The 21,183-nt window shown below is 42.2% G+C and overlaps 3 non-coding genes across 3 annotated transcripts; all 3 read left to right on the top strand.

The window, feature by feature from the left end:
* Positions 1-1,579: 1,579 nt before the first annotated feature.
* Positions 1,580-1,652, top strand: trnaa-ugc. The gene has a single exon. It is a non-coding gene; the product is annotated as a tRNA-Ala (tRNA).
* A 7,682-nt stretch (positions 1,653-9,334) lies between these two features.
* On the top strand, positions 9,335-9,407 carry trnaa-agc. Its single transcript has one exon. It is a non-coding gene; the product is annotated as a tRNA-Ala (tRNA).
* A 7,038-nt stretch (positions 9,408-16,445) lies between these two features.
* On the top strand, positions 16,446-16,518 carry trnaa-agc. The gene has a single exon. It is a non-coding gene; the product is annotated as a tRNA-Ala (tRNA).
* The last annotated feature ends 4,665 nt before the right edge of the window (positions 16,519-21,183 follow it).

Below are 21,183 nucleotides of genomic sequence, written 5' to 3'. Positions count from 1 at the left end.
TGAGATTTCATACTTCTTGTTGTAGGCGCAGGGGGATTAGCTCAAATTGTAGAGCGCTCGCTTAGCATGTGAGAGGTAGCGGGATCGATGCTAGCATCCTCCAACTATTTAGTTTGGTTCAATCATTGTTGTTGTAGCTCTGGATACTAACCCAACAATACAACTATTTCCACCACTGGGCTTACTGCAGTCACTACTTCAACCTTTACTGAACTACCATGAAAAATACTTTTAGACAGCTGAAGCAAGCATACTTTAAAAAAGTATCCTTTCTTATGGACGAGGGATTTGGCAGTGCGGTCATTGAGATTTCATACTTCTTGTTGCAGGCGCAGGGGATTAGCTCAAATGGTAGAGTGCTCGCTTAGCATGTGAGAGGTAGCGGGATCGATGCCCGCATCCTCCAACTATTTAGTTTGGTTCAATCAGCACACATTGTTGTTGTAGCTCTGGATACTAACCCAACAATACAACTATTTCCACCACTGGACTTACTGCAGTCACTACTTCAACCTTTACTGAACTACCATGAAAAATACTTTTAGACAGCTGAAGCAAGCATACTTTTTAAAAAGTATCCTTTCTTATGGACGAGGGATTTGGCAGTGCGGTCATTGAGATTTCATACTTCTTGTTGGAGGCGCAGGGGATTAGCTCAAATGGTAATGCACTCGCTTAGCATGTGAGAGGTAGTGGGATTGATACCTGCATCCTCCAACTATTTAGTTTGGTTCAATCAGCACACATTGTTGTTGTAGCTCTGGATACTAACCCAACAATACAACTATTTCCACCACTGGACTTACTGCAGTCACTACTTCAACCTTTACTGAACTACCATGAAAAATACTTTTAGACAGCTGAAGCAAGCATACTTTTTAAAAAGTATCCTTTCTTATGGACGAGGGATTTGGCAGTGCGGTCATTGAGATTTCATACTTCTTGTTGGAGGCGCAGGGGGATTAGCTCAAATGGTAATGCACTCGCTTAGCATGTGAGAGGTAGTGGGATTGATACCTGCATCCTCCAACTATTTAGTTTGGTTCAATCAGCACACATTGTTGTTGTAGCTCTGGATACTAACCCAACAATACAACTATTTCCACCACTGGGCTTACTGCAGTCACTACTAGTACCTTTACTGAACTACCATGAAAAATACTTTTAGACAGCTGAAGCAAGCATACTTTTTAAAAATTATCCTTTCTTATGGACGAGGGATTTGGCAGTGCGGTCATTGAGATTTCATACTTCTGGTTGAAGGAACAGGGGGATTAGCTCAAATGGTAGAGCGCTCGTTTAGCATGCGAGAGGTAGCGGGATCGATGCCTGCATCTTCCAAATATTTAGTTTGGTTCAATCAGCACACATTGTTGTTGTAGCTCTGGATAATAACCCAACAATACAACTATTTCCACCACTGGGCTTACTGCAGTCGCTACTTCAACCTTTACTGAACTACCATCAAAAATACTTTTAGACAGCTGAAGCAAGCATACTTTTTTAAAGAATCCTTTCTTATGGACGAGGGATTTGGCGGTGCGGTCATTGAGATTTCATACTTCTTGTTGGAGATGCAGGGGGATTAGCTCAAATGGTAGAGCACTCGCTTTGCATGCGAGATGTAGCGGGATCGATACCCGCATCCTCCAACTTTTTAGTTTGGTTCAATCAGCAAACGTTTTTGTAGCTCTGGATACTAACCCAACAATACAACTATTTCCACCACTGGGCTTACTGCAGTCACTACTTCAACCTTTACTGAAGTACCATGAAAAATACTTTTAGACAGCTGAAGCAAGCATACTTTTTAAAAAGTATCCTTTCTTATGGACGAGGGATTTGGCAGTGCGTTCATTGAGATTTCATACTTCTTGTTAGAGGTGCAGGGGGATTAGCCCAAATGGTAGAGCGCTCGCTTTGCATGTGAGAGGTAGCGGGATCGATGCCCGCATCCTCCAACTATTTAGTTTGGTTCAATCAGCACACATTGTTGTTGTAGCTCTGGATACTAACCCAACAATACAACTATTTCCACAACCGTGCTTACTGCAGTCACAACTTCAACCTTTAATGAACTACCATGAAAAAATACTTTTAGACAGCTGATGCAAGCATACTTTTTAAAAAGTATCCTTTCTAATGGACGAGGGATTTGGCATTGCGGTCATTGAGATTTCATACTTCTTGTTTAAGGAACGGGGGTGTAGCTCAAATGGTAGAGCGCTCGTTTAGCATGCGAGAGGTAGCGGCATCGATGCCTGCATCCTCCAAATATTTAGTTTGGTTCAATCAGCACACATTGTTGTTGTATCTCTGGATACTAACCCAACAATACAACTATTTCCACCACTGGGCTTACTGCAGTCACTACTTCAACCTTAACTGAACTACCATGAAAAATACTTTTAGACAGCTGAAGCAAGCATACTTTAAAAAAATTATCCTTTCTTATGGACGAGGGATTTGGCAGTGCAGTCATTGAGATTTCATACTTCTTGTTGGAGGCGCAGGGGGATTAGTTCAAATGGTAGAGTGCTCGCTTAGCATGTGAGAGGTAGCGGGATGGATGCCTGCATCCTCCAACTATTTAGTTTGGTTCAATCAGCACACATTGTTGTTGTAGCTCTGGATACTAACCCAACAATACAACTATTTCCAACACTGGGCTCACTGCAGTCACTACTTCAACCTTTACTGAACTACCATGAAAAATACTTTTAGACAGCTGAAGCAATCATACTTTTTAAAAATTATCCTTTCTTATGGACGAGGGATTTGGCAGTGCGGTCATTGAGATTTCATACTTTTGATTGGAGCTGCAGGGGTATTAGCTCAAATGGTAGAGCGATCGCTTAGCATGCGAGAGGTAGCGGGATCGATGCCCGGATCCTCCAACAATTTTGTTTGGTTCAATCAGCACACATTGTTGTTGTAGCTCTGGATACTAACCCAACAATACAACTATTTCCACCACTGGGCTTACTGCAGTCACTACTTCAACATTTACTGAACTACCATGAAAAATACTTTTAGACAGCTGAAGCAAGTATCCTTTCTTAGGGACGAGGGATTTGGCAGTGCGGTAATTGAGATTTCATACTTCTTATTGGAGGCACAGGGGGAGTAGCTCAAATGGTAGAGTGCTTGCTTAGCATGTGAGAGAGGTAGCGGGATTGATGCCTGCATCCTCCAACTATTTAGTTTGGTTCAATCAGCACACATTGTTGTTGTAGCTCTGGATACTAACCCAACAAAACAACTATTTCCACCACTGGATTTACTGCAGTCACCACTTCAACCTTTACTGAACTACAATGAAAAATACTTTTAGACAGCTGAAGCAAGCATACTTTTTAAAAATTATCATTTCTTATGGACGAGGGATTTGGCAGTGCGGTCATTGAGATTTCATACTTCTTGTTGGAGCCGCAGGGGGATTAGCTCAAATTGTAGAGCGCTCGCTTAGCATGTGAGAGGTAGCGGGATCGATGCTAGCATCCTCCAACTATTTAGTTTGGTTCAATCATTGTTGTTGTAGCTCTGGATACTAACCCAACAATACAACCATTTCCACCACTGGGCTTACTGCAGTCACTACTTCAACCTTTACTGAACTACCATGAAAAATACTTTTAGACAGCTGAAGCATGCATACTTTAAAAAAGTATCCTTTCTTATGGACGAGGGATTTGGCAGTGCGGTCATTGAGATTTCATACTTCTTGTTGCAGGCGCAGGGGGATTAGCTCAAATGGTAGAGTGCTCGCTTCGCATGTGAGAGGTAGCGGGATCGATGCCCGCATCCTCCAACTATTTAGTTTGGTTCAATCAGCACACATTGTTGTTGTAGCTCTGGATACTAACCCAACAATACAACTATTTCCACCACCATGCTTACTGCAGTCACAACTTCAACCTTTAATGAACTACCATGAAAAAATACTTTTAGACAGCTGATGCAAGCATACTTTAAAAAAATTATCCTTTCTTATGGACGAGGGATTTGGCAGTGCGTTCATTGAGATTTCATACTTCTTTTTGGAAGCACGGGGACTAGCTCAAATGGTAGACCTCTCACTTAGCATGTGAGAGGTAGCGGGATCGATACCTGCATCCTCCAACTATTTAGTTTGGTTCAATCAGCACACGTTGTTGTAGCTCTGGATACAAACCCAACAATACAACTATTTCCACCACTGGAATTACTGCAGTCACCACTTCAACCTTTACTGAACTACCATGAAAAATACTTTTAGACAGCTGAAGCAAGCATACTTTAAAAAAAGTATCCTTTCTTATGGACGAGGGATTTGGCAGTGCGGTCATTGAGATTTCATACTTCTTGTTGGAGGCGCAGGGGGATTAGCTAAAATTGTAGAGCGCTCGCTTCGCATGTGAGAGGTAGCGGGATCGATGCCCGCATCCTCCAACTATTTAGTTTGGTTCAATCATTGTTGTTGTAGCTCTGGATACTAACCCAACTATACAACTATTTCCACCACTGGGCTTACTGCAGTCACTACTTCAAACTTTACTGAACTACCATGAAAAATACTTTTAGACAGCTGAAGCAAGCATACTTTTTAAAAAGTATCCTTTCTTATGGACGAGGGATTTGGCAGTGCGGTCATTGAGATTTCAAACTTCTGATTGGAGCCGCAGGGGGATTAGCTCAAATGGTAGAGTGCTCGCTTAGCATGCGAGAGGTAGGGTGATCGATGCCCGCATCCTCCAAATATTTAGTTTGGTTCAATCAGCACACATTGTTGTTGTAGCTCTGGATACTAACCCAACAATACAACTATTTCCACCACCGTGCTTACTGCAGTCACAACTTCAACCTTTAATGAACTACCATGAAAAATACTTTTAGACAGCTGATGCAAGCATACTTTTTAAAAAGTATCCTTTCTTATGGACGAGGGATTTGGCAGTGCGGTCATTGAGATTTCATACTTCTAATTGGAGGTGCAGGGGGATTAGCTCAAATGGTAGAGTGCTCGCTTAGCATGCGAGAGGTAGCGTGATCGATCCCCGCATCCTCCAAATATTTAGTTTGGTTCAATCAGCACACATTGTTGTTGTAGCTCTGGATACTAACCCAACAATACAACTATTTCCACCACTGGGCTTACTGCAGTCACTACTTCAACCTTTACTGAACTACCATGAAAAAATACTTTTAGACAGCTGATGCAAGCATACTTTTTAAAAAGTATCTTTTCTTATGGACGAGGGATTTGGCAGTGCAGTCATTGAGATTTCATACTTTTGATTGGAGCTGCAGGGGTATTAGCTCAAATGGTAGAGCGATTGCTTAGCATGCGAGAGGTAGCGGGATCGATGCCCGCATCCTCCAACTTTTAGTTTGGTTCAATCAGCACACATTGTTGTTGTAGCTCTGGATACTAACCCAACAATACAACTATTTCCACCACTGGGCTTACTGCAGTCACTACTTCAACCTTTACTGAACTACCATGAAAAATACTTTTAGACAGCTGAAGCAAGCATACTTTTTAAAAAGTATCCTTTCTTATGGACGAGGGATTTGGCAGTGCGGTCATTGAGATTTCATACTTCTTGTTGGAGATGCAGGGGGATTAGCTCAAATGGTAGAGTGCTCGCTTTGCATGTGAGAGGTAGCGGGATCGATGCCCGCATCCTCCAACTATTTAGTTTGGTTCAATCAGCACACATTGTTGTTGTAGCTCTGGATACTAACCCAACAATACAACTATTTCCACCACCGTGCTTACTGCAGTCACAACTTCAACCTTTAATGAACTACCATGAAAAAATACTTTTAGACAGCTGATGCAAGCATACTTTTTAAAAAGTATCCTTTCTAATGGACGAGGGATTTGGCAGTGCAGTCATTGAGATTTCATACTTCTTGTTGGAGGCGCAGGTTCATTATCTCAAATGGTAGAGCGCTCGCTTCGCATGCGAGAGGTAGTGGGATCGATACCCACATCCTCCAACTGTTTAGTTTGGTTCAATCAGCACATATTGTTGTTGTTGCTCTGGATACAAACCCAACAATACAACTATTTCCACCACTTGGCTTACTGCAGTCACTACTTCAACCTTAACTGAACTACCATGAAAAATACTTTTAGACAGCTGAAGCAAGCATACTTTTAAAAAATTATCCTTTCTTATGGACGAGGGATTTGGCAGTGCAGTCATTGAGATTTCATACTTCTTGTTGGAGGCGCAGGGGATTAGCTCAAATGGTAAAGTGCTCGCTTAGCATGTGAGAGGTAGCGGGATCGATGCCTGCATCCTCCAACTATTTAGTTTGGTTCAATCAGCACACATTGTTGTTGTAGCTTTGGATACTAACCCAACAAAAGAACTATTTCCACCACTGGACTTACTGCAGTCACTACTTCAACCTTTACTGAACTACCATGAAAAATACTTTTAGACAGCTGAAGCAAGCATACTTTTTAAAAAGTATCCTTTCTTATGGACGAGGGATTTGGCAGTGCGGTCATTGAGATTTCATACTTCTTGTTGGAGGCGCAGGGGGATTAGCTCAAATGGTAATGCACTCGCTTAGCATGTGAGAGGTAGTGGGATTGATACCTGCATCCTCCAACTATTTAGTTTGGTTCAATCAGCACACATTGTTGTTGTAGCTCTGGATACTAACCCAACAATACAACTATTTCCACCACTGGGCTTACTGCAGTCACTACTTCAACCTTTACTGAACTACCATGAAAAATACTTTTAGACAGCTGAAGCAAGCATACTTTTTTTAAAGAATCCTTTCTTATGGACGAGGGATTTGGCGGTGCGGTCATTGAGATTTCATACTTCTTGTTGGAGGCGCAGGGGGATTAGCTCAAATGGTAGAGCACTCGCTTTGCATGCGAGATGTAGTGGGATCGATACCCGCATCCTCCAACTTTTTAGTTTGGTTCAATCAGCAAACGTTGTTGTAGCTCTGGATACTAACCCAACAATACAACTATTTCCACCACTGGGCTTACTGCAGTCACTACTTCAACCTTTACTGAAGTACCATGAAAAATACTTTTAGACAGCTGAAGCAAGCATACTTTTTAAAAAGTATCCTTTCTTATGGACGAGGGATTTGGCAGTGCGTTCATTGAGATTTCATACTTCTTGTTGGAGGTGCAGGGGGATTAGCTCAAATGGTAGAGCGCTCGCTTTGCATGTGAGAGGTAGCGGGATCGATGCCCGCATCCTTCAACTATTTAGTTTGGTTCAATCAGCACACATTGTTGTTGTAGCTCTGGATACTAACCCAACAATACAACTATTTCCACCACTGGGCTTACTGCAGTCACTACTTCAACCTTAACTGAACTACCATGAAAAATACTTTTAGACAGCTGAAGCAAGCATACTTTTAAAAAATTATCCTTTCTTATGGACGAGGGATTTGGCAGTGCAGTCATTGAGATTTCATACTTCTTGTTGGAGGCGCAGGGGGATTAGTTCAAATGGTAGAGTGCTTGCTTAGCATGTGAGAGGTAGCGGGATTGATGCCTGCATCCTCCAACTATTTAGTTTGGTTCAATCAGCACACATTGTTGTTGTAGCTCTGGATACTAACCCAACAATACAACTATTTCCAACACTGGGCTCACTGCAGTCACTACTTCAACCTTTACTGAACTACCATGAAAAATACTTTTAGACAGCTGAAGCAAGCATACTTTTTTTAAAGAATCCTTTCTTATGGACGAGGGATTTGGCGGTGCGGTCATTGAGATTTCATACTTCTTGTTGGAGGCGCAGGGGGATTAGCTCAAATGGTAGAGCACTCGCTTTGCATGCGAGATGTAGTGGGATCGATACCCGCATCCTCCAACTTTTTAGTTTGGTTCAATCAGCAAACGTTGTTGTAGCTCTGGATACTAACCCAACAATACAACTATTTCCACCACTGGGCTTACTGCAGTCACTACTTCAACCTTTACTGAAGTACCATGAAAAATACTTTTAGACAGCTGAAGCAAGCATACTTTTTAAAAAGTATCCTTTCTTATGGACGAGGGATTTGGCAGTGCGTTCATTGAGATTTCATACTTCTTGTTGGAGGTGCAGGGGGATTAGCTCAAATGGTAGAGCGCTCGCTTTGCATGTGAGAGGTAGCGGGATCGATGCCCGCATCCTTCAACTATTTAGTTTGGTTCAATCAGCACACATTGTTGTTGTAGCTCTGGATACTAACCCAACAATACAACTATTTCCACCACTGGGCTTACTGCAGTCACTACTTCAACCTTAACTGAACTACCATGAAAAATACTTTTAGACAGCTGAAGCAAGCATACTTTAAAAAAATTATCCTTTCTTATGGACGAGGGATTTGGCAGTGCAGTCATTGAGATTTCATACTTCTTGTTGGAGGCGCAGGGGGATTAGTTCAAATGGTAGAGTGCTTGCTTAGCATGTGAGAGGTAGCGGGATTGATGCCTGCATCCTCCAACTATTTAGTTTGGTTCAATCAGCACACATTGTTGTTGTAGCTCTGGATACTAACCCAACAATACAACTATTTCCAACACTGGGCTCACTGCAGTCACTACTTCAACCTTTACTGAACTACCATGAAAAATACTTTTAGACAGCTGAAGCAATCATACTTTTTTTAAATGATCCTTTCTTATGGACGAGGGATTTTGCAGTGCGGTCATTAAGATTTCATACTTTTGATTGGAGCTGCAGGGGATTAGCTCAAATGGTAGAGCACTCGCTTAGCATGCGAGAGGTAGCGGGATCGATGCCCGCATCCTCCAACAGTTTTGTTTGGTTCAATCAGCACACATTTTTGTTGTAGCTCTGGATACTAACCCAACAATACAACTATTTCCACCACTGGGCTTACTGCAGTCACTACTTCAACATTTACTGAGCTACCATGAAAAATACTTTTAGACAGCTGAAGCATACTTTTTAAAAAAAGTATCCTTTCTTAGGGACGAGGGATTTGGCAGTGCGGTCATTGAGATTTCATACTTCTTATTGGAGGCACAGGGGGATTAGCTCAAATGGTAGAGTGCTCGCTTAGCATGTGAGAGGTAGCGGGATCGATGCCTGCATCCTCCAACTATTTAGTTTGGTTCAATCAGCACACATTGTTGTTGTAGCTCTGGATACTAACCCAACAATACAACTATTTCCACCACTGGGCTTACTGCAGTCACTACTTCAACCTTTACTGAACTACCATGAAAAATACTTTTAGACAGCTGAAGCAAGCATACTTTTTAAAAATTATCCTTTCTTATGGACGAGGGATTTGGCAGTGCGGTCATTGAGATTTCATACTTTTGATTGGAGCTGCAGGGGGATTAGCTCAAATGGTAGAGCGCTCGCTTAGCATGCGAGAGGTAGCGGGATCGATGCCCGCATCCTCCAACTATTTAGTTTGGTTCAATCAGCACACATTGTTGTTGTAGCTCTGGATACTAACCCAACAATACAACTATTTCCACCACTGGGCTTACTGCAGTCACTACTTCAACATTTACTGAACTACCATGAAAAATACTTTTAGACAGCTGAAGCAAGCATACTTTTTAAAAAGTATCCTTTCTTATGGACGAGGGATTTGGCAGTGCGGTCATTGAGATTTCATACTTCTTGTTGGAGGCGCAGGGGGATTAGCTCAAATGGTAGAGCGCTCGCTTAGCATGTGAGAGGTAGCGGGATCGATGCTAGCATCCTCCAACTATTTAGTTTGGTTCAATCATTGTTGTTGTAGCTCTGGATACTAACCCAACAATACAACTATTTCCACCACTGGGCTTACTGCAGTCACTACTTCAACCTTTACTGAACTACCATGAAAAATACTTTTAGACAGCTGAAGCATGCATACTTTTAAAAAGTATCCTTTCTTATGGACGAGGGATTTGGCAGTGCGGTCATTGAGATTTCATACTTCTTGTTGCAGGCGCAGGGGGATTATCTCAAATGGTAGAGCGCTCGCTTCGCATGCGAGAGGTAGTGGGATCGATGCATCCTCCAACTATTTAGTTTGGTTCAATCAGCACATATTGTTGTTGTAGCTCTGGATACTAACCCAACAATACAACTATTTCCACCACTGGGCTTACTGCAGTCACTACTTCAACCTTAACTGAACTACCATGAAAAATACTTTTAGACAGCTGAAGCAAGCATACTTTAAAAAAATATCCTTTCTTATGGACGAGGGATTTGGCAGTGCAGTCATTGAGATTTCATACTTCTTGTTGGAGGCGCAGGGGGATTAGCTCAAATGGTAGAGTGCTCGCTTAGCATGTGAGAGTAGCGGGATCGATGCCTGCATCCTCCAACTATTTAGTTTGGTTCAATCAGCACACATTGTTGTTGTAGCTCTGGATACTAACCCAACAATACAACTATTTCCACCACTGGGCTTACTGCAGTCACTACTTCAACCTTTACTGAACTACCATGAAAAATACTTTTAGACAGCTGAAGCAAGCATACTTTTTAAAAAGTATCCTTTCTTATGGACGAGGGATTTGGCAGTGCGTCATTGAGATTTCATACTTCTTGTTGGAGGTGCAGGGGATTAGCTCAAATGGTAGAGCGCTCGCTTAGCATGTGAGAGGTAGCGGGATCGATGCCTGCATCCTCCAACTATTTAGTTTGGTTCAATCAGCACACATTGTTGTTGTAGCTCTGGATACTAACCCAACAATACAACTATTTCCACCACTGGGCTTACTGCAGTCACTACTTCAACCTTTACTGAACTACCATGAAAAATACTTTTAGACAGCTGAAGCAAGCATACTTTAAAAAAATTATCCTTTCTTATGGACGAGGGATTTGGCAGTGCAGTCATTGAGATTTCATACTTCTTGTTGGAGGCGCAGGGGGATTAGTTCAAATGGTCAAATGGTAGAGTGCTTGCTTAGCATGTGAGAGGTAGCGGGATTGATGCCTGCATCCTCCAACTATTTAGTTTGGTTCAATCAGCACACATTGTTGTTGTAGCTCTGGATACTAACCCAACAATACAACTATTTCCAACACTGGGCTCACTGCAGTCACTACTTCAACCTTTACTGAACTACCATGAAAAATACTTTTAGACAGCTGAAGCAATCATACTTTTTTTAAATGATCCTTTCTTATGGACGAGGGATTTTGCAGTGCGGTCATTAAGATTTCATACTTTTGATTGGAGCTGCAGGGGTATTAGCTCAAATGGTAGAGCGATCGCTTAGCATGCGAGAGGTAGCGGGATCGATGCCCGCATCCTCCAACAGTTTTGTTTGGTTCAATCAGCACACATTTTTGTTGTAGCTCTGGATACTAACCCAACAATACAACTATTTCCACCACTGGGCTTACTGCAGTCACTACTTCAACATTTACTGAGCTACCATGAAAAATACTTTTAGACAGCTGAAGCAAGTATCCTTTCTTAGGGACGAGGGATTTGGCAGTGCGGTAATTGAGATTTCATACTTCTTATTGGAGGCACAGGGGGAGTAGCTCAAATGTTAGAGTGCTCGCTTAGCATGTGAGAGGTAGCGGGATCGATGCCTGCATCCTCCAACTATTTAGTTTGGTTCAATCAGCACACATTGTTGTTGTAGCTCTGGATACTAACCCAACAATACAACTATTTCCACCACTGGGCTCACTGCAGTCACTACTTCAACCTTTACTGAACTACCATGAAAAATACTTTTAGACAGCTGAAGCAATCATACTTTTTAAAAATTATCCTTTCTTATGGACGAGGGATTTGGCAGTGCGGTCATTAAGATTTCATACTTTTGATTGGAGCTGCAGGGGTATTAGCTCAAATGGTAGAGCGATCGCTTAGCATGCGAGAGGTAGCGGGATCGATGCCCGCATCCTCCAACAGTTTCGTTTGGTTCAATCAGCACACATTGTTGTTGTAGCTCTGGATACTAACCCAACAATACAACTATTTCCACCACTGGGCTTACTGCAGTCACTACTTCAACATTTACTGAGCTACAATGAAAAATACTTTTAGACAGCTGAAGCAAGTATCCTTTCTTAGGGACGAGGGATTTGGCAGTGCGGTCATTGAGATTTCATACTTCTTGTTGGAGGCGCAGGGGGATTAGCTCAAATTGTAGAGCGCTCGCTTAGCATGTGAGAGGTAGCGGGATCGATGCTAGCATCCTCCAACTATTTAGTTTGGTTCAAACATTGTTGTTGTAGCTCTGGATACTAACCCAACAATACAACCATTTCCACCACTGGGCTTACTGCAGTCACTACTTCAACCTTTACTGAACTACCATGAAAAATACTTTTAGACAGCTGAAGCATGCATACTTTTAAAAAGTATCCTTTCTTATGGACGAGGGATTTGGCAGTGCGGTCATTGAGATTTCATACTTCTTGTTGCAGGCGCAGGGGGATTATCTCAAATGGTAGAGCGCTCGCTTCGCATGCGAGAGGTAGTGGGATCGATACCCACATCCTCCAACTGTTTAGTTCGGTTCAATCAGCACATATTGTTGTTGTTGCTCTGGATACAAACCCAACAATACAACTATTTCCACCACTTGGCTTACTGCAGTCACTACTTCAACCTTAACTGAACTACCATGAAAAATACTTTTAGACAGCTGAAGCAAGCATACTTTAAAAAAAATATCCTTTCTTATGGACGAGGGATTTGGCAGTGCAGTCATTGAGATTTCATACTTCTTGTTGGAGGCGCAGGGGGATTAGCTCAAATGGTAGAGTGCTCGCTTAGCATGTGAGAGATAGCGGGATCGATGCCTGCATCCTCCAACTATTTAGTTTGGTTCAATCAGCACACATTGTTGTTGTAGCTCTGGATACTAACCCAACAATACAACTATTTCCACCACTGGGCTTACTGCAGTCACTACTAGTACCTTTACTGAACTACCATGAAAAATACTTTTAGACAGCTGAAGCAAGCATACTTTTTAAAAATGATCCTTTCTTATGGACGAGGGATTTGGCAGTGCCGTCATTGAGATTTCATACTTCTGTTTGAAGGAACAGGGGGATTAGCTCAAATGGTAGAGCGCTTGTTTAGCATGCGAGAGGTAGCGGGATCGATGCCTGCATCTTCCAACTATTTAGTTTGGTTCAATCAGCACACATTGTTGTTGTAGCTCTGGAGAATAACCCAACAATACAACGATTTCCACCACTGGGCTTACTGCAGTCACTACTTCAACCTTTACTGAACTACCATGAAAAATACTTTTAGACAGCTGAAGCAAGCATACTTTTTAAAAAGTATCCTTTCTTATGGACGAGGGATTTGGCAGTGCGGTCATTGAGATTTCATACTTTTGATTGGAGCTGCAGGGGATTAGCTCAAATGGTAGAGCGATACTGCTCGCTATTTAGCATGTGAGAGGTAGCGGGATCGATGCCCGCATCCTCCAACTATTTAGTTTGGTTCAATCAGCACACATTGTTGTTGTAGCTCTGGATACTAACCCAACAATACAACTATTTCCACCACTGGGCTTACTGCAGTCACTACTTCAACCTTTACTGAACTACCATGAAAAAATACTTTTAGACAGCTGATGCAAGCATACTTTTTAAAAAGTATCCTTTCTTATGGACGAGGGATTTGGCAGTGCGTTCATTGAGATTTCATACTTCTTTTTGGAAGCACGGGGATTAGCTCAAATGGTAGACCTCTCGCTTAGCATTTGAGAGGTAGCGGGATCGATACCTGCATCCTCCAACTATTTAGTTTGGTTCAATCAGCACACATTGTTGTTGTCGCTCTGGATAAAAACCCAACAATACAACTATTTCCACCACTGGATTTACTGCAGTCACTACTTCAACCTTTACTGAACTACCATGAAAAATACTTTTAGACAGCTGAAGCAAGCATACTTTAAAAAAGTATCCTTTCTTATGGACGAGGGATTTGGCAGTGCGGTCATTGAGATTTCATACTTCTTGTTGGAGGCGCAGGGGGATTAGCTAAAATCGTAGAGCGCTCGCTTCGCATGTGAGAGGTAGCGTGATCGATGCCCGCATCCTCCAACTATTTAGTTTGGTTCAATCATTGTTGTTGTAGCTCTGGATACTAACCCAACAATACAACTATTTCCACCACTGGGCTTACTTCAGTCACTACTTCAAACTTTACTGAACTACCATGAAAAATACTTTTAGACAGCTGAAGCAAGCATACTTTAAAAAAAGTATCCTTTCTTATGGACGAGGGATTTGGCAGTGCGGTCATTGAGATTTCATACTTCTTGTTGCAGGCGCAGGGGGATTAGCTCAAATGGTAGAGTGCTCGCTTCGCATGTGAGAGGTAGCGGGATCGATGCCCGCATCCTCCAACTATTTAGTTTGGTTCAATCAGCACACATTGTTGTTGTAGCTCTGGATACTAACCCAACAATACAACTATTTCCACCACCATGCTTACTGCAGTCACAACTTCAACCTTTAATGAACTACCATGAAAAAATACTTTTAGACAGCTGATGCAAGCATACTTTTTAAAAAGTATCCTTTCTTATGGACGAGGGATTTGGCAGTGCGGTCATTGAGATTTCATACTTCTTTTTGGAAGCACGGGGATTAGCTCAAATGGTAGACCTCTCACTTAGCATGTGAGAGGTAGCGGGATCGATACCTGCATCCTCCAACTATTTAGTTTGGTTCAATCAGCACACATTGTTGTTGTAGCTCTGGATACAAACCCAACAATACAACTATTTCCACCACTGGATTTACTGCAGTCACCACTTCAACCTTTACTGAACTACCATGAAAAATACTTTTAGACAGCTGAAGCAAGCATACTTTAAAAAAGTATCCTTTCTTATGGACGAGGGATTTGGCAGTGCGGTCATTGAGATTTCATACTTCTTGTTGGAGGCGCAGGGGGATTAGCTAAAATTGTAGAGCGCTTGCTTTGCATGTGAGAGGTAGCGGGATCGATGCCCGCATCCTCCAACTATTTAGTTTGGTTCAATCATTGTTGTTGTAGCTCTGGATACTAACCCAACAATACAACTATTTCCACCACTGGGCTTACTGCAGTCACTACTTCAAACTTTACTGAACTACCATGAAAAATACTTTTAGACAGCTGAAGCAAGCATACTTTTTAAAAAGTATCCTTTCTTATGGACGAGGGATTTGGCAGTGCGGTCATTGAGATTTCATACTTCTGATTGGAGCCGCAGGGGGATTAGCTCAAATGGTAGAGCGCTTGCTTAGCATGCGAGAGGTAGGGTGATCGATGCCCGCATTCTCCAAATATTTAGTTTGGTTCAATCAGCACACATTGTTGTTGTAGCTCTGGATACTAACCCAACAATACAACTATTTCCACCACCGTGCTTACTGCAGTCACAACTTCAACCTTTAATGAACTACCATGAAAAAATACTTTTAGACAGCTGATGCAAGCATACTTTTTAAAAAGTATCCTTTCTTATGGACGAGGGATTTGGCAGTGCGGTCATTGAGATTTCATACTTCTAATTGGAGGTGCAGGGGGATTAGCTCAAATGGTATAGTGCTCGCTTAGCATGCGAGAGGTAGCGTGATCGATGCCCGCATCCTCCAAATATTTAGTTTGATTCAATCAGCACACATTGTTGTTGTAGCTCTGGATACTAACCCAACAATACAACTATTTCCACCACCGTGCTTACTGCAGTCACAACTTCAACCTTTAATGAACTACCATGAAAAAATACTTTTAGACAGCTGATGCAAGCATACTTTTAAAAAAGTATCCTTTCTTATGGACGAGGGATTTGGCAGTGCAGTCATTGAGATTTCATACTTTTGATTGGAGCTGCAGGGGTATTAGCTCAAATGGTAGAGCGATCGCTTAGCATGCGAGAGGTAGCGGGATCGATGCCCGCATCCTCCAACAATTTAGTTTGGTTCAATCAGCACACATTGTTGTTGTAGCTCTGGATACTAACCCAACAATACAACTATTTCCACCACTGGGCTTACTGAAGTCACTACTTCAACATTTACTGAGCTACCATGAAAAATACTTTTAGACAGCTGAAGCAAGCATACTTCTTAAAAATTATCATTTCTTATGGACGAGGGATTTGGCAGTGCGGTCATTGAGATTTCATACTTCTTGTTGGAGGCGCAGGGGGATTAGCTCAAATTGTAGAGCGCTCGCTTAGCATGTGAGAGGTAGCGGGATCGATGCTAGCATCCTCCAACTATTTAGTTTGGTTCAATCATTGTTGTTGTAGCTCTGGATACTAACCCAACAATACAACCATTTCCACCACTGGGCTTACTGCAGTCACTACTTCAACCTTTACTGAACTACCATGAAAAATACTTTTAGACAGCTGAAGCATGCATACTTTAAAAAAGTATCCTTTCTTATGGACGAGGGATTTGGCAGTGCGGTCATTGAGATTTCATACTTCTTGTTGAGGTGCAGGGGGATTAGCTCAAATGGTAGAGTGCTCGCTTAGCATGCGAGAGGTAGCGGGATCGATGCCCGCATCCTCCAACTATTTAGTTTGGTTCAATCAGCACACATTGTTGTTGTAGCTCTGGATACTAACCCAACAATACAACTATTTCCACCATGCTTACTGCAGTCACAACTTCAACCTTTAATGAACTACCATGAAAAAATACTTTTAGACAGCTGATGCAAGCATACTTTTTAAAAAGTATCCTTTCTTATGGACGAGGGATTTGGCAGTGCAGTCATTGAGATTTCATACTTCTAGTTGGAGGTGCAGGGGGATTAGCTCAAATGGTAGAGCGCTCGCTTAGCATGTGAGAGGTAGCGGGATCGATGCCTGCATCCTCCAACTATTTAGTTTGGTTCAATCAGCACACATTGTTGTTGTAGCTCTGGATACTAACCCAACAATGCAACTATTTCCACCACTGGACTTACTGCAGTCACTACTTCAACCTTAACTGAACTACCATGAAAAAAACTTTTAGACAGCTGAAGCAAGCATACTTTTCAAAAAGTATAATTTCTAATGGACGAGGGATTTGGCAGTGCGGTCATTGAGATTTCATACTTCTTGTTTAAGGAACGGGGGATGTAGCTCAAATGGTAGAGTGCTCGTTTAGCATGCGAGAGGTAGCGGGATCGATGCCTGCATCCTCCAACTATTTAGTTTGGTTCAATCAGCACACATTGTTGTTGTATCTCTGGATACTAACCCAACAATGCAACTATTTCCACCACTGTGCTTACTGCAGTCACTACTTCAACCTTTACTGAACTACCATGAAAAATACTTTTAGACAGCTGAAGCAAGCATACTTTTTAAAAAGTATCCTTTCTTATGGACGAGGGATTTGGCAGTGCGGTCATTGAGATTTTATACTTCTTATTGGTGGTGCAGGTTCATTATCTCAAATGGTAGAGCGCTCGCTTCGCATGCGAGAGGTAGTGGGATCGATACCCGCATCCTCCAACTATTTAGTTTGGTTCAATCAGCACACATTGTTGTTGTTGCTCTGGATACAAACCCAACAATACAACTATTTCCACCACTTGGCTTACTGCAGTCACTACTTCAACCTTAACTGAACTACCATGAAAAAAACTTTTAGACAGCTGAAGCAAGCATACTTTTTAAAAAGTATAATTTCTAATGGACGAGGGATTTGGCAGTGCGGTCATTGAGATTTCATACTTCTAATTGGAGGGGCAGGGGGATTAGCTCAAATGGTAGAATGCTTGCTTTGCATGCGAGAGGTAGTGGGATCGATGCCTGCATCCTCCAACTATTTAGTTTGGTTCAATCAGCACACGTTGTTGTTGTTGCTCTGGATACTAACCCAACAATACAACTATTTCCACCACTTGGCTTACTGCAGTCACTACTTCCACCTTTACTGAACTACCATGAAAAATACTTTTAGACAGCTGAAGCAAGCATACTTTAAAAAAAGTATCCTTTCTTATGGACGAGGGATTTGGCAGTGCGGTCATTGAGATTTCATACTTCTTGTTGAAGGAACGGGGGTGTTAGCTCAAATGGTAGAGCGCTCGTTTAGCATGCGAGAGGTAGCGGGATAGATGCCTGCATCCTCCAACTATTTAGTTTGGTTCAATCAGCACACATTGTTGTTGTAGCTCTGGATACTAACCCAACAATGCAACTATTTCCACCACTGGGCTTACTGCAGTCACTACTTCAACCTTTACTGAACTACCATGAAAAATACTTTTAGACAGCTGAAGCAAGCATACTTTAAAAAAAGTATCCTTTCTTATGGACGAGGGATTTGGCAGTGCGGTCATTGAGATTTCATACTTCTTGTTGGAGGTGCAGGTTCATTATCTCAAATGGTAGAGCGCTCGCTTCGCATGCGAGAGGTAGTGGGATCTATACCCACATCCTCCAACTATTTAGTTTGGTTCAATCAGCACACATTGTTGTTGTTGCTCTGGATACTAACCCAAAAATATAACTATTTCCACCACTGGACTTACTGCAGTCACTACTTCAACCTTTACTGAACTACCATGAAAAATACTTTTAGACAGCTGAAGCAAGCATACTTTTTAGAAAGTATCCTTTCTTATGGACGAGGGATTTTGCAGTGCGGTCATTGAGATTTCATACTTCTTGTTTGAGGCGCAGGGGGATTAGCTCAAATGGTAGAGCGCTCGATTAGCATGTGAGAGGTAGCGGGATCGATGCCTTCATCCTCCAACTATTTAGTTTGGTTCAATCAGCACACATTATTGTTGTAGCTCTGGATACTAACCCAACAATACATCTATTTCCACCACTGGGCTTACTGCAGTCACTACTTCAACCTTTACTGAACTACTATGAAAAAGACTTTTAGACAGCTGATTCAAGCATACTTTTTAAAAGATATCCTTTCTTATGGACGAGGGATTTGGCAGTGCGGTCATTGAGATTTCATACTTCTGTTGGAGTTGTTGGAGGCGCAGGGGGATTAGCTCAAATGGTAGACCACTCGCTTAGCATGTGAGAGGTAGCGGGATCGATGCCTGCATCCTCCAACTATTTAGTTTGGTTCAATCAGCACACATTGTTGTTGTAGCTCTGGATACTAACCCAACAATACAACTATTTCCACCACTGGGCTTACTGCAGTCACTACTTCAACCTTTACTGAACTACCATGAAAAATACTTTTAGACAGCTGAAGCAAGCATACTTTTTAAAAGTATCCTTTCTTATGGACGAGGGATTTTGCAGTGCGGTCATTGAGATTTCATACTTCTTGTTGGAGGCGCAGGGGGATTAGCTCAAATGGTAGAGCGCTCGATTAGCATGTGAGAGGTAGCGGGATTGATGCCTTCATCCTCCAACTATTTAGTTTGGTTCAATCAGCACACATTATTGTTGTAGCTCTGGATACTAACCCAACAATACATCTATTTCCACCACTGGGCTTACTGCAGTCACTACTTCAACCTTTACTGAACTACCATGAAAAATACTTTTAGACAGCTGATTCAAGCATACTTTTTAAAAGATATCCTTTCTTATGGACGAGGGATTTGGCAGTGCGGTCATTGAGATTTCATACTTCTTGTTGGAGGCGCAGGGGGATTAGCTCAAATGGTAGACCGCTCGCTTAGCATGTGAGAGGTAGCGGGATGATGCCTGCATCCTCCAACTATTTAGTTTGGTTCAATCAGCACACATTGTTGTTGTAGCTCTGGATACTAACCCAACAATACAACTATTTCCACCACTGGGCTTACTGCAGTCACTACTTCAACCTTTACTGAACTACCATGAAAAATACTTTTAGACAGCTGAAGCAAGCATACTTTTTAAAAAGTATCCATTCTAATGGACGAGGGATTTGGCAGTGCGGTCATTGAGATTTCATACTTCTTGTTTGAGGCACAGGGGGATTAGCTCAAATGGTAGAGTGCTCGCTTTGCATGTGAGAGGTAGCGGGATCGATGCCCGCATCCTCCAACTATTTAGTTTGGTTCAATCAGCACACATTGTTGTTGTAGCTCTGGATACTAACCCAACAATACAACTATTTCCACCCCTGGGCTTACTGCAGTCACTACTTCAACCTTTACTGAACTACCATGAAAAAAACTTTTAGACAGCTGAAGCAAGCATACTTTTAAAAAAGTATCCTTTCTTATGGACGGGGGATTTGGCAGTGCGGTCATTGAGATTTCATACTTCTTGTTAGAGGCGCAGGGGGATTAGCTCAAATGGCAGAGCACTCACTTAGCATGTGAGAGGTAGCGGGATCGATGCCTGCATCCTGCAACTATTTAGAGCGATTTGGCAGTGCGGTCATTGAGATTTCATACTTCTTGTTGGAGGCGCAGGGGATTAGCTCAAATGGTAGAGCGCTCGATTAGCATGTGAGAGGTAGCGGGATCGATGCCTTCATCCTCCAACTATTTAGTTTGGTTCAATCAGCACACATTATTGTTGTAGCTCTGGATACTAACCCAACAATACATCTATTTCCACCACTGGGCTTACTGCAGTCACTACTTCAACCTTTACTGAACTACTATGAAAAAGACTTTTAGACAGCTGATTCAAGCATACTTTTTAAAAGATATCCTTTCTTATGGACGAGGGATTTGGCAGTGCGGTCATTGAGATTTCATACTTCTTGTTGGAGGCGCAGGGGGATTAGCTCAAATGGTAGACCACTCGCTTAGCATGTGAGAGGTAGCTGGATCGATACCTGCATCCTCCAACTATTTAGTTTGGTTCAATCAGCACACATTGTTGTTGTAGCTCTGGATACTAACCCAACAATACAACTATTTCCACCACTGGGCTTACTGCAGTCACTACTTCAACCTTTACTGAACTACCATGAAAAATACTTTTAGACAGCTGAAGCAAGCATACTTTTTAAAAAGTATCCATTCTAATGGACGAGGGATTTGGCAGTGCGGTCATTGAGATTTCATACTTCTTGTTTGAGGCACAGGGGGATTAGCTCAAATGGTAGAGTGCTCGCTTTGCATGTGAGAGGTAGCGGGATCGATGCCCGCATCCTCCAACTATTTAGTTTGGTTCAATCAGCACACATTGTTGTTGTAGCTCTGGATACTAACCCAACAATACAACAATTTCCACCCCTGGGCTTACTGCAGTCACTACTTCAACCTTTACTGAACTACCATGAAAAAAACTTTTAGACAGCTGAAGCAAGCATACTT

The sequence above is a fragment of the Oncorhynchus gorbuscha genome, unplaced genomic scaffold, assembly GCF_021184085.1.
Source record: "Oncorhynchus gorbuscha isolate QuinsamMale2020 ecotype Even-year unplaced genomic scaffold, OgorEven_v1.0 Un_scaffold_1494, whole genome shotgun sequence".
Classification (NCBI taxonomy): Eukaryota; Metazoa; Chordata; class Actinopteri; order Salmoniformes; family Salmonidae; genus Oncorhynchus; species Oncorhynchus gorbuscha.
This window is presented reverse-complemented; position numbering and strand designations above follow the sequence as displayed.